This window comes from Suricata suricatta, chromosome 8 (genome assembly GCF_006229205.1).
Source record: "Suricata suricatta isolate VVHF042 chromosome 8, meerkat_22Aug2017_6uvM2_HiC, whole genome shotgun sequence".
NCBI classification, from domain to species: domain Eukaryota; kingdom Metazoa; phylum Chordata; class Mammalia; order Carnivora; family Herpestidae; genus Suricata; species Suricata suricatta.
This window is the reverse complement of record NC_043707.1, coordinates 29,333,012-29,345,194: the sequence shown is the minus strand read 5'-3', so window position 1 is coordinate 29,345,194 and position 12,183 is coordinate 29,333,012. Positions and strand designations below refer to the sequence as shown.

General features: G+C 54.5%; 1 protein-coding gene and 1 long non-coding RNA gene across 3 annotated transcripts in view; one reads left to right on the top strand and one right to left on the bottom strand.

The window, feature by feature from the left end:
- LOC115299980 (NADPH--cytochrome P450 reductase) overlaps positions 1–12,183 on the bottom strand; it is a 58,419-nt gene that overhangs the window by 15,609 nt on the left and 30,627 nt on the right. The window lies entirely within an intron of this gene.
- LOC115299984 lies at positions 5,543–6,381 on the top strand. The gene is made up of 2 exons (XR_003912454.1): positions 5,543–5,655; positions 6,116–6,381. It is a non-coding gene; the product is annotated as an uncharacterized LOC115299984 (long non-coding RNA).

Below are 12,183 nucleotides of genomic sequence, written 5' to 3'. Positions count from 1 at the left end.
CCTGGGCCACACCGACCTCCTGCTCACCGCTGCCCTCGGTCCCCCTGCGTCTCTGCCCACAATGCCCTTTCTCTAACTTTGTGCCATGAACCCTATGCATCCTGTCCCTTAAGACACAACATACAATTTCTTCCTCAGAGCACCCTGCCCAGCTGCTCACATGGGAAGGCAGTTTGTCACCACCTTCTATAGGGCACAGGCCTCGGTCCAGGCCCTCGACTCCATGTTCGCAACTTCTCGCCCGATCTGAGGCCTGGAGGTGGCTGTCGGGGCCTCTGCACCCGGCACCATGCCCGGCACTGGGCACGGCCTCTGGGGCAGTCAGGCCTGAGAAGGCCGTTGGAGGGCCCCTGACCCACATGAGGTCAGGGTCTGACATCAGCAGAAAAGCCAACTCTTGTCGCTTCTCAAGGACTGAGCTTTCCGTAGCTGCATCTGAAGAAGTGGGGGTTGAAGACTCACTCAAGGAAGACCTGAGGGGCGTCCTACCGCCCTGAGTGCCCGCGCCAGCCTCTGCCTCCCAACAGCCTCCCATCAGCCAAGGGAGGACACTAGTGGAGGATGGAAGGGCCTTGCCCTCCGAAGGGAAGGGGGCTCCAGTTCGAACCCTGGATCTGCCACCAACTGGGCCTGTGTTGGCATCGCCAGGCCTTGGACCTCTCTTACTGAAAACACCGAGTCTTGGCTTCTGCAGCGTCCCCTCCCTGTTCCTCGTAGAGCAGCGGGAGGGTGGTTAACTCTCGGGGATAAAGAGGGTGTTCCCTGGAAGCGAGCCACCCGGGTCCCTCTGTAATTTTAAAAACGGCCAGCAGCACAAGGTGGCTAGTGCTAAGCCCAAAACGGTGGACCAGACAGTCTACCCACAGGGCGTTTGCAGAAGCCGGGACAGGCCTCTCGAAAGGGCTGGGCTCTATTCTGAGACAGAAAACAGATCCCAAGGGAAAGCCATGGAAACTGAGCAGCTGACGGGCCCTTGGATGAGGCCCATGCAGCCGGCGGGGAACTCAGCTCTGCGGGCCAGGGGTGCATGGCCTCCAACACAGATGCATGGGGCCGGAAGGCCAGGCTGGCGGCTCTGGAAGCTGGGGGGCCCTCCAGGTCTGGTTGAGAATGTTTGAGGCAGGGAGAGATGGGCAAACCCTCCTGCCTCTAGGGGAAGTTCTCCCAAGAAGCCTGAGCGCCTCTGAAGGCCAGCACCGGCTTCAGCCCTGGGGAAAAGGAGGCATACTCCCATCGTCCCCCTTGGCTCCAGGGCCGGCTTTCCGAGATGGGGTGGACGACCCCAAGGGGGGAAGGGAAAGCTGAGGACACTAAAGACACTGAGGACCCCTGTGCCCCCCAGTCACCGCCCTGACATGACACGATGCAGTTTCCTGAGGTTCCTACTGGTCACACATGGCCTCCAGGAGCAGCAGAATCTGCACCACCACCCTCCACCCCCTGCAAAGCCCTGCCGCCAGGCTCAGAGTGGGCAGAGTTCACCTGCGTGACCTGTGCGGGCCCACACCCGAGTGCCCTCAAAGGGTCTGATCCCATCCAACAGCTTCACACTGGGATGTGCATATGGAACCTGATCTTCCCAGGTGGAGGACTCTAGGGCCTTCCTGGTTTCTAGTCAGTCCAAATCCCTTCCTTCAGAAGTGGGGAAATGCAGCCTGCAAACCAGGACCGAAGGGGCCGATGGTCCCACACCCCGCCGAGCCTGTGGGAGACCGCCCCAACTCTGCTGGTCACCTCCACAGGGCACCCTCTTCATGCTTCTGGGGTGTCCCTGTCCAGGAAGCCCCCCCTCCACACCAAGGGGCAGCAACGTGGTCTGCAGCCAGGGACATGTCTGGAACTGACCTTCTCAAGGTGGGCTCGTCCCGCGGAGAGGAGTACGTGCACCCCATGGCTTCTCTCACGACCCCGGGACTTAAGGGAAGAGGCAGGTCCCTGCTGTCTGGCGGAAACAGGCAGGGAGCCTGCAGCTAGGGAGTCAGGCTCTGTCCATCCCTCCGCAGTGCTGCCGGAGGCAGGCTGGCCCGGACTCTCAAAGTTCTGCCCAGTCCCCGCCTGCATCTGTCCCCACGGGCACAGGAAGGACTTGGGACTTAAGCCTGAGACCTCCCGTGATCCCCTGCGTTTGGGCGCACACCCCTCCTCCCTCTTATGGACTGAGGGAAGGAGAAAACCTTTCCAACCCCGACTCTGGTCTCCTTGGTAACTGTTTATATCGGAGCCCTCTCTCCCTACTTCCTCCCCTTTCCCAATTGAAAAAAAAAAATAAAAAAAAAAGGAAGTCTTGAGGCTGAATAGAGCCTCTCCAGACACTAGAAGGCAGCTGTGCAGGTTGCTATGGCCAGGCTGCCTCTCCACAAAGGAAGCCACAGTGATCCTGCTGCCAGGGCGCCTCACGATCATATTAGATTAGTTCTGGTTCCCGTCTTCCTCCCCACAAAAGAACTATGGGCCCAAGATGTGGGGCCCAGGTCACCTGGGAGTAGCATGTCGGCAGAGGGCAGGCCTGCCGCCGGCAAGGTGAACCCCACATTCACTGCAGACAGTTTTCTCCTGGGGGGGTTGTCAGACGGCTCCCAGGACAAAACGCCAGCAGAGGAGATGGCAGCTGGGCCAGGCTTGGAGCCCAGAGACCACGAGGGTCCAATTAGAACTTTCTACTCCCAAATTGGGAGCAGGAGTCTCTCCGTTCATGCTTCAGAAGTCAACTGCAGACCGCATGGAATGGAGGGTGGATGAAAGCACTGAGTCACTTGGATGAAGATGAACCAAGATGTCCCCAGGGTGATTCACTTCCTTTATAGTCCCGGGCAACACGCAGAGGAGTTCGGAAAACTCCAACTCAAGTGTCCTTTTCTACAGCACGGATTTCTCCTGCGATTCTTCCCTGCTCTTGGCAACACACGGGGCAGCCGCTGTGGACCAGCTGCCTTCCAGAGCCGGGTGTGGTGGCTGGTCCTCCCCGCTGGGGGCAAGGCGCAGGGGTGAGCCGCAGGTGGGCCGCTGGAAAAGGCTCCGAGGTGCTGCCCTGCTTTCTCTGTTGAGTTTTCTATATCGGGCAAAGCAGGCCTGAGGCTGTGGCTGAAAACTAACTGTGTGCAAGAGCCTCCTTTGGTGAAAACAAAGTGATTCTCTGGAGCTTAGTAAGAACCAACAGCTCTCTTGGCTAAGCAAACAGGCACTTAAGCCCAACAAAGGCAGGTCAGCAGGGGAGCCCCCCAGGAGGATGCTTCTGGCAGGTGAGAGGTCATGGGTCAAAGCCAAAGCAGGGAACGGGAAGTGTGACTTAATGAGTGCCCACTGTATGACAGCTAGTATTCAAGGGGCTCTATTTCATTTAATCTCCTCACTCTGCCAAATGGGCTCTTGGATTTCACAGCCAAGGGCAGCGAGGCTCGGGGGACAGAGGGACGCCAACTCCAGGCCAATGGAAGCCCAGAGCCACGGCAGCGCACGGCCGGCCCTACGCGCAGAGCAGGCTGTGAGCCCCCATCCCACCCTGTGGGGCCAACCACCGCTGACAGGGCTCACTGGGCACGCTCAGGGAGCACACTTCACGGCCCCTCCCAGGGATCCCCGGTCCTTCTCACTTGGCATGTTCTGAGGCTCGAGGCGGCTCAGGGACATCCTACCATACAGCCTTCGATGCGTATCCACCAACACACATCAGGCCTCCACACCTCCCGTGCATGGCCCAGGCGGCCTGCCTTCCAGATACGCTGGCTTCTCCCTACCAGCCCTACAGACTCCCCGGGGCGGTGCCTCTGGAAGACTGGGTGCAGGCAGGGCCAGTGCTCTTGTGCAGGAGAGCAAGAGACACTGCTCTGTGTGCCCTGCTCTGTGCCACTGGCCCTCATCAAGGCCCACCTGTCTATGCCAATGCCAGCTTTCTACTTAGCCTCCCGGACTCAGTTTGGGGGCACCTCAGTCCTGACGTGCTCACCCATGGAGGAGTGACCCTCTTCTGCATTCCCACTACCTCTGGAAACACTCCTCTCGCCCACATGCTCGTGAGCCCCCGAGAACACAGCTTATCCCTGCACCCTGGTGCCTGGCACAGAGACGGAGCCACCGGCAGCGAGCACTGGGTGCTGCCCAGTGAGGTCAAGAGGTCCACTGAGGCTCAGCGTGGCCATGCCTTCCCGGACAGGCCACTTTGGAGTTGCAGGCGAGGGCAGAACAGCAAGGCCTTTCCAGTCTCCTCGGGAGCCAGGGAGGAAGGAGGGGCAGTGGAGAACCCAGCCCTGGGCTGGTAGGGGTGCCATGAACACCCCAGCGCCCCTCTTCTTGCCGCGTCTCCTGACGGAGGGAGGCTTTAGACACCGTCCACCCTCCACGTCCACAGATGCCTGTCCTATGCATTCTCCTCTGTGTACAATTCCCATGTGTTTCTATTTTCACGATCGGCAGAGCCAAGGCCCTCTCTTGAGCAAGAGTGACCCTGAACTGGACGTGGACAAAGTCTGGCTCATTCTCCATCTGTCAGCACCCACAAGATGCAGATGGATGGACACCAAGCTGGCAGCATTGGCGCCTGGCTTCCCTGGCCCCTCTGTCGAGAGCAAGCCCCCAGATAAAGGTCACACAGGAAAATGAGCTCCTCTGTGGCTTTTCAGAAGCCAGCGCCAGTGGGATCGACAAAATGCAGACTGTGGGAAACTGAAACAAATGAACTGGTCTCTGGAGCAAAAACGCTGCAGGGAAAAACCAGGCGTGGAGGGGAAGCCCGGCCAGTGGGACTTCCTGTCATGTTGGGAGGGAGCCAGGCCCTGAAGGCTATAGCCACATAATTCCATTTGCCACGACATTTGGGAAAAGGCAAAAGTAGAGGGACAGAAATAAGATCACTGGTCACTAGAGGTGGGGGTGAGTGGGTGTTAACTGCACAGGGACATGGCGGGGGGGGGGGCGCGGGGGGATATGGGGTAAAAGGAAGCTATTCAAAGTCCCTCCCCCTCCCCCTCCCCAACCCTTAAAGTCAAACTCACAGGTGTCTACACTTGGCCCTAATTCTTTGCTTTTCTAGGTCAAGGTGCCCTACATTCTCAGAAAACAGACCCCAACTACAAAACATATTCTCCCCTAGCCTGACCATAACCCACATCCCAGATGAGCGCCCCCCAGAAACACCTGCCGCCTCCTGCTCTGCCTGCCCAAGAACCGACCCCTCTCCATAACCCTCCCAGGAAACAGCTGCAACTCCTCTCACAGCCTTCAAACAAGACAAAACAAAACAAAAAAAAAGCCCCCAAAACAAAAAGCCCTTAAAAGGCCCAGCCCTTGAGGAAGAGCACTGGGTGTTATATGGAAACCAACTTGGTAATAAACTATTAATTAAAAAAACAAAACAAAAAAAAGGTCCAGCCCGACAGAAACTCAGGTGACATCCGTCGTGATGTCTGGCCCCTCTCCTCCCTCACGAGGGAATAAACTCTGCCCTGCTTGTTGCTCCACTCTGTGCAATCCTTTGCCGCCCGCATCACTGGCCACCCTAACAGATGGAATGTTCTAGATCTTGATTGTAACAATGGCTGCACAACCACATACCTCTGTTAGGATGCATCAAACTGTATGGTTTAAGAAGGTGTGTTTTACTGCACATAAATTATACGTCCGCACACCTGACCCTCTGAGGCGGAGAGACTTTTAAGATTTGTAAGTGCAACTGCAATCTTGTTTAGATCCTGGAGTTTTGAAGAAGCGTGAAAAAAAACAACCACCATATCAGTCAATCGGGGAACTGCAAACAAAGGCTCCTGAGTGCCCCAGGACCCTGAAGCTTGCTGCTGGCTCTCAGGGGTGTGAGGACAATGACACAGAGTCATGTTTAAAAAGGAGAGCCCTTGGATTGTAGAAACCGAACTGTTTTCACATTTCCTAGGAAATGTTTCCAACTGGCTAAGAAATCCTGATTCCTTTATTCAGAATTCACACGTGACTAATTATGAAATAAGGTTACTTTAAGATAAGTCGGGAATGGCGGGGCCTGGACAATACGAGCCTCCATAGCAGGTGGGGGGCTGTGTAGGCTGGTGACGGGAGTTCACAGCTTCTGCTCTGTCCTTGGGGTTTGTTTGAAATGTCCCATAATAAAAAGCTTTGTTTTTCTTTAAAGCACTCTCAGGCGCCAGACTCGAAGCCAAGGTATGTGTGAAGGCTACTTGGGTGCTTCCCGCCTCCAGCAGAGGAGGAGCCCAATAGCCTGGACTGGACGGCCACCTGGGAGGGTGGCCCTGCTCAGCTCAGCCACCGCTGGCGGCCATCACCGTGGGCCCAGATCCTCGGGTTTTTTTCAAGAGAAGCTGAAAATCTGGGTTTTATGTGCCACCCTTTTCAATGTTCTAATTTAAAACAAATTTGTAATTTAAAAATGTAAGACTCTCTTGGGGTGCCTGGGTGACTCAGTCGGTTAAGCATCCAACCTCAGCTCAGGTCATGATCTCAGTTAGTGAGTTTGAGCCCCGCGTCAGGCTCTGTGCTGACAGCTCAGAGCCTGGAGCCTGCTTTGGATTCTGTGTCTCCCTCTCTCTCTGCCCCTCCTCTGCTCATGCTATCTCTCTCTCAAAAATAAACATTAAAAAAATAAATAAATAAACATTAAATATTTTTTTTGAATTAAAAATAAATAAATAAAAATGTAAAACTCCCATGTAAGCCATGGCCAGTCTGGGGGCCACTATGCCCACGAGGCAGCCGCAGGGACACGTTAGCACTGGTTCAACAGCGGGCCCAGACAGGAATGGGGCCCCCTCTCTGCCCTGCGGGAGGCAGAAATACAAAAGCCCAGGCGACAAGAGGGGTGCTCCACGCAGGGAGCCGTGTGACATGTGCGAGCAAAGTGGGGGTCCCGGGGCCCCGGAGCTTCACGCACCCTGGGGGCTCTGTGACGAAGAGCTGCCCTGGCATGCAACGCTCAGTCCAGAGGCGCGAGCGGCGTGAAGGCTGTAGGTGGGACTGGATCGCAAGGAGCAGCACTTTCTGAATTACTACCATCGTCACTAAGAGAACGTTCTGCTCTTTATCAAGCCTTTAATTGCTATTAATATAGTTCAAAAGACCTCCCCAGGGCATACAATCATGTCTGTAAATTAAAAGGCTCAATACTGAAGGGCGCCTGGGTGGTTCAGTTGTTTGAGCTTTGGTTCAGGTCATGATCTTACAGTTCGTGAGTTCGAGTCCCACATCAGGTCTGCAGGTTTCGGATCCTGTTTCCCTCTCTCTGCCCCTCCCCTACCTGCATGTGCACGTGCTCACGCTCTCTCTCTCAAAAATAATAAATGTTAAAAAAATAAAAAATAAAAGGCTCAATACTGTAAGGTGCCAATTAATTTATAGATCTGACCCAATCCCAACTAGAACCCCTGCAGGGTTTGCTTTCTTCCCCCTTTGGTTTCGGTAGACATTGACATTTTGGTTCTAAGAGTTACATGGAAATGTCAAGGGCCTGAAGAAGCCAAGAGAAACTTTGAAAAGAACAAAGCTGTAGGACTTGGCCTACCAGATACCATGTCGAGTCACTATGGAATCACAGAAAATGGAATAGTGTGGTATTGACGAAGCAATAGAAAACATATCAATAGGGTGGAAGAGTCTAGAAACTGACCTGTGTTACCTGATTTATGTCGCCAGTGGCGCTAAAGGGCAGTGGGAAGAGAATGGCTTTTTCCCAGCACCTGGCACTGGGTCCAGTGGACGAATACCCAACAGGGGAAAAACTTGCCAACACCAAGTCAGTGTCAGCTGCGTGGAGATCTGAGTTTAAAGGCTACACCAAGGACACTTTCAGAAGAAAACATAAAGAGAATGTTCTCTGTGACTATGGCATCAGTTAAGGTTTCTTAACCTGGACACATAAATGTCAACCGTAAAGGTGTAAGGTCAATCCAATTTGAGGAATTGGACTAAGTGTAAGTCAAGCACTTCTGATCGCCAAAAGGCACTAGTAAGAGAGGAAGGAGCAAGTCACGGAAGGGAGAAACTATCTGCAGTGCATTATCTATCCAAGGCCTCATATCTAGAATATAAAGAGCCCTGACAAATGAACAGGGCCGCTAGCCCAGAGGAAGAAACGGGCAAAGTCTTGAACAGACATTCACAAAGGTACCTAAGTGGCCAATAAACATAATGACAGACAAGGTCATAGGTCTTCAGAGAAACGCAAATGACTGCAGGATGCTACCGCACGCCTGTTTGAATGGTTTCGATAAAAACGGTGATCAAAGTAAGCGTGAGGTGGGGACGTGCTGGCGCCACGTCACAGCACACTCGGAACCGGAACACGGCCGTACGGGGACGGAGACACGTCTGCTAGCGTGTTCACGACAGTACTTTCTGTAACCGTTCTTCCGGCTGGAAACAGTTGAAATGTCCGTCATCATCAGAATGAGCAAGTCCCAGGTTATTCATAGAATGGGATGCCAAATGAGACCAGAGAACTCCATGTAAACCTCAGAGCTCATGCTGTGACACAGACAACGTGGGGCCATTTTGGTTACACACGTCCTTCAAATCATGCACTCTGACCCGTGTCCTTGTGTCTGTGTGTTATATGCACTTTGGCAAAAAGGTGATGAACAGAAACAAAGTAGTCCTTCCAGAACTGACCTTCCCTCTGACCCTCCCTGGTCTCTTGCTCCTCATCTCCCCTCGTTGGCCACAGAGACCAGAGAGACAAAGGAGTGACGAGGGGCTACCCACAGCTCCCACTCAGCCTTCACACAAGAAACAAAAGCCTAAAAGAAAAAGCCAGTGTCTTCCTTCTAGCAGCCTGGCCGCTCTTCCTAGTCACCCCATCCCCTGCTGCTTGCCAAGGGTCCAAATCCCTTCACTTTGGGTTTGGCTCGGCTCCCTTGCTCTGCCGCCGACACCCAGAGGCACCCAGTCTCCCGGATTCCCAAACCCACTGTGAGCAGCTGCCTGGTGCAGACTGGTCCTCCCGGCTCTCCATGCCCAGCCATGCCCACTCTCCTGTCAACTGTGCCCTCACCGTGTGAGCCCCAGACTCCCTTCTCTCCTGGGCCCACGTCCTGCAGCGCCGCCCCCGCCCCCAACGACTGCCCTCCATCCACCGCCCTGCAGTCCACACAGGGCCCTGCTGAAATCAGGCAGCTGGCGAAGGGAGAAGCATGGCTTGTGCAGCCAGCAGGCGTGGCTTGATAGTGCAAGTTGGGCGACTTGGGCAAACTCCTCGGCTGCTTGTGTCTCAGCTTCCTTGTCCGCAAAGTGGGGTAAGACGGTGAGACAGGATGTGATATTAATAGCAAGGATAACAATAATATACATGTCATTCAAGGGCAGGGCCATGACCATGGCCCAGGCCAGGACCTGAGCAAAGTGCTCACTGATGATGATGTCATTTCAGCGTCAGAGTTCCATGAGATAAGAATCCTTATCATTTCCAGAGCATAGAGATAAGAAGATGAGGTGATGGAGACAGGACTGGAACCTTGATTGTCACCCCACTCTGGGGCCTGGAACTTGCCCACTGCACTGTGAAGGGGTTCCCTGCGGAGGACACATGTGACCCGCCCCAGCAGGCTTCCACACGGGGCAGCGAGGGACAAGCAGCGTTGCGGATCAAGAGGACACCGTGAGAAGGCCAAAACTTCAGGATTGCACAGAGGGAGGGGCAGTTTTCGCATCCCTGCAAAGAGACAGAATCTACAAGCTAGAGGCGCCCCTAGTTTAGTGGTGTTATTTCAGGCCCGTCTTATAAAGCCAGAGAGGTGACGCGGTGGGTCCATGTGCTCCCATGGCACCCCTGCGTCCTGGCTTGGAGTGTGGTGGGACAGCTCCACTTTACAAACAAGGACCTGGACACTGATCCCAGATCTTGAGTACCACCCTCCCCGCCCCCCCAGATACCTGACCAGCCCTGGTGCAAGAGGCTGCATGCCAACTCGCCCGCTGGTCTCTCCGTCCTCCCGCTGGCCCCCTGCGGGCAAAGCCCTCCGAGCCTCGGGGTGTGCCAGCACCTTCTGGGGCCTGCTCAACACCACCTCCCTCAGCACACCCTCCTGGCCCCTCTTTCTTAGAGCTCCCGGAGCCTGTGTCTCCTGGCCTGGCCCTGAGACCTCCCAGCCCCGCTCCCTGCCCAGCACAGAGCTGTCACAGAAGCCACGACTAGACGATACATACGGAAAGCATTCCGACAAGCACCTCTCAATGTCCTGACTGCTCGGTTTCGTTGATATAAACACCACCTTTGTCTTCTGGACACAAAACACTCTGAGACTCCGTGTTCCTAGCAGGGATGCACTAGGTGACGTCATCCCCATCACCTCACTTAGTGCTCACAGGAGCCCCAGGGGGTGGGGTCATGACCTCCACTTAGCAGAGGGGAACACTGAGGCAAGGCGAAGGGAGGACCTCACCCAGGATGTGAACTTGAACATGGGGACTTCCTCTATTTTATCTGTGGCTACCTGGGACGGAGCGGAGCCACAGTAGATATTTGCTGAGCTTTCTAACACCAGAAACTAATGTCCTGTCGGTGGTACAAGAAATGAGTCCCCTGAATATCTCCTGTTCTGTTTGAAGACCGTAACTTTTCCAGAGGGGGACAATGGTTACCAAAACAGGAGAAGGAATTAGGAGGGGATGTGACCCCGAGCGCCCAGCCTGGGGAATCCTGGCCTGAGTGTGTGACCCCATGGCCTGCACCTGAGACCCACTTTGGGCAGGACTTGGGGGGCCCCCCCAAGGGCCGGGCTGGGCCCGGGACTCTCTCAGCAGAGGACCTCACTCAAAGCTGCCTGCAGGCCTCTGAGGTTGGGGTTTGGGGAAACATAGCCAACGGCAAACGTGAAGAAGTGATCTGGTTGCAGGAAGAGTCTGGAACTCAGTCTCGGGGGACAGTGATTTCGTCACCCTATCACACCTTCACCGTCAAGTTTTTGTGGCTAACAATCAGCTGCACTCTTAACTTCTAAGATAATTTACCTCTGTACTTACACTTTCTTACAAGGAGGCTTTCTGGAAGGTTAAAAAAAAATCAGTAAAGTAAAAAGAAAATGGGGGCGCCTGGGTGGCTGACAGCGAGAAGCCTGCTTGGGATTCTCTCTCCCCTTCTCTCTCTGTCCCTCCCTTGCTCATGTCCTCTCTCTCTCTTGCGGAATAAACTTAGGGGGAAAAAAATAACGTCATTAGTAAACTCAAGCCGGAGACTGTGTGTGATATCGTGGCTTATAATAAAGACGTACTTGGGTTTTGTACTGCTCCTGGCACAGAGCTCCTACAGCCCTTGGCATCTCCTAAGTCATAAAAATAATAAAGGTGTCTTCCTCTTCTCATAACCAGCCCCTTTCAGCCACGCTGGAGTTTATGTGGATAAAGCAATCTCTGGAAAGCCCCAAAGGACGGGGCTGGTTGCCAGGGGAACCAACCATGAGGTCAGAGGGTCTGAATTTCCAGGCCTGCCGCTGACCTCCAGGGAGGTGGGGAGGGGTGGTCGGCAAATGAACCCCCAGTGGCACATGACATAATCAGTCACACCTGCACCTACATAAGGACACCTCCACAAAAACCCAAGAGCACGCGGTTTGGAGAGCTTCAAGTTCAGGCTGCTGAATGTTTCCTGGGAGGTGCTGGGAGGGTGGCGCCCCCAAGGGGGGCAGGAAGCTCCACAGCCTTCCCCAGACCTTGCCTTCTGATCTCTTCCATCTGGCTATTACTGACTTCTTTATTTTTTTCTTTTTTCATTTTTTCAATGTTTATTTTTGAGAGAGAGACAGAGACAGAGCATGAGAAGGGGGAAGGGCAGAGAAAGAGAGGGAGACACCGAATCTGAACCAGGCTCTGAGCTGTCACCATAGAGCCTACTGTGGGGCTTGAACTCATGAACCATGAGTTGACGCATGAGCCGGAGTCGGACACTTAACTGACTGAGCCAGCCAGGCGCCCCTGGCTATCACTGTCTTCTATCCTTTAAAATAAACCGGTAACCGAGTAATAAGGAAAGTGCTTTCCTGAGCTCTATGAACCACTCCAGCCAATGAATCCAACCTGAGGGGGGTTCTGGGAACCTCTGGTTTGGGACTTGAGACTGGGGCCTGAGGCTGGGGGTCGTCTTGTGGGACCGAGCCCCCCACCCATGGGATCTGAGGCTAACTCCAGGCAGGCAGCAGCACACCCGGTGGCATCCTGATGCTGGGCGAGAACTCCCCACACATCCGGTCACAGAAG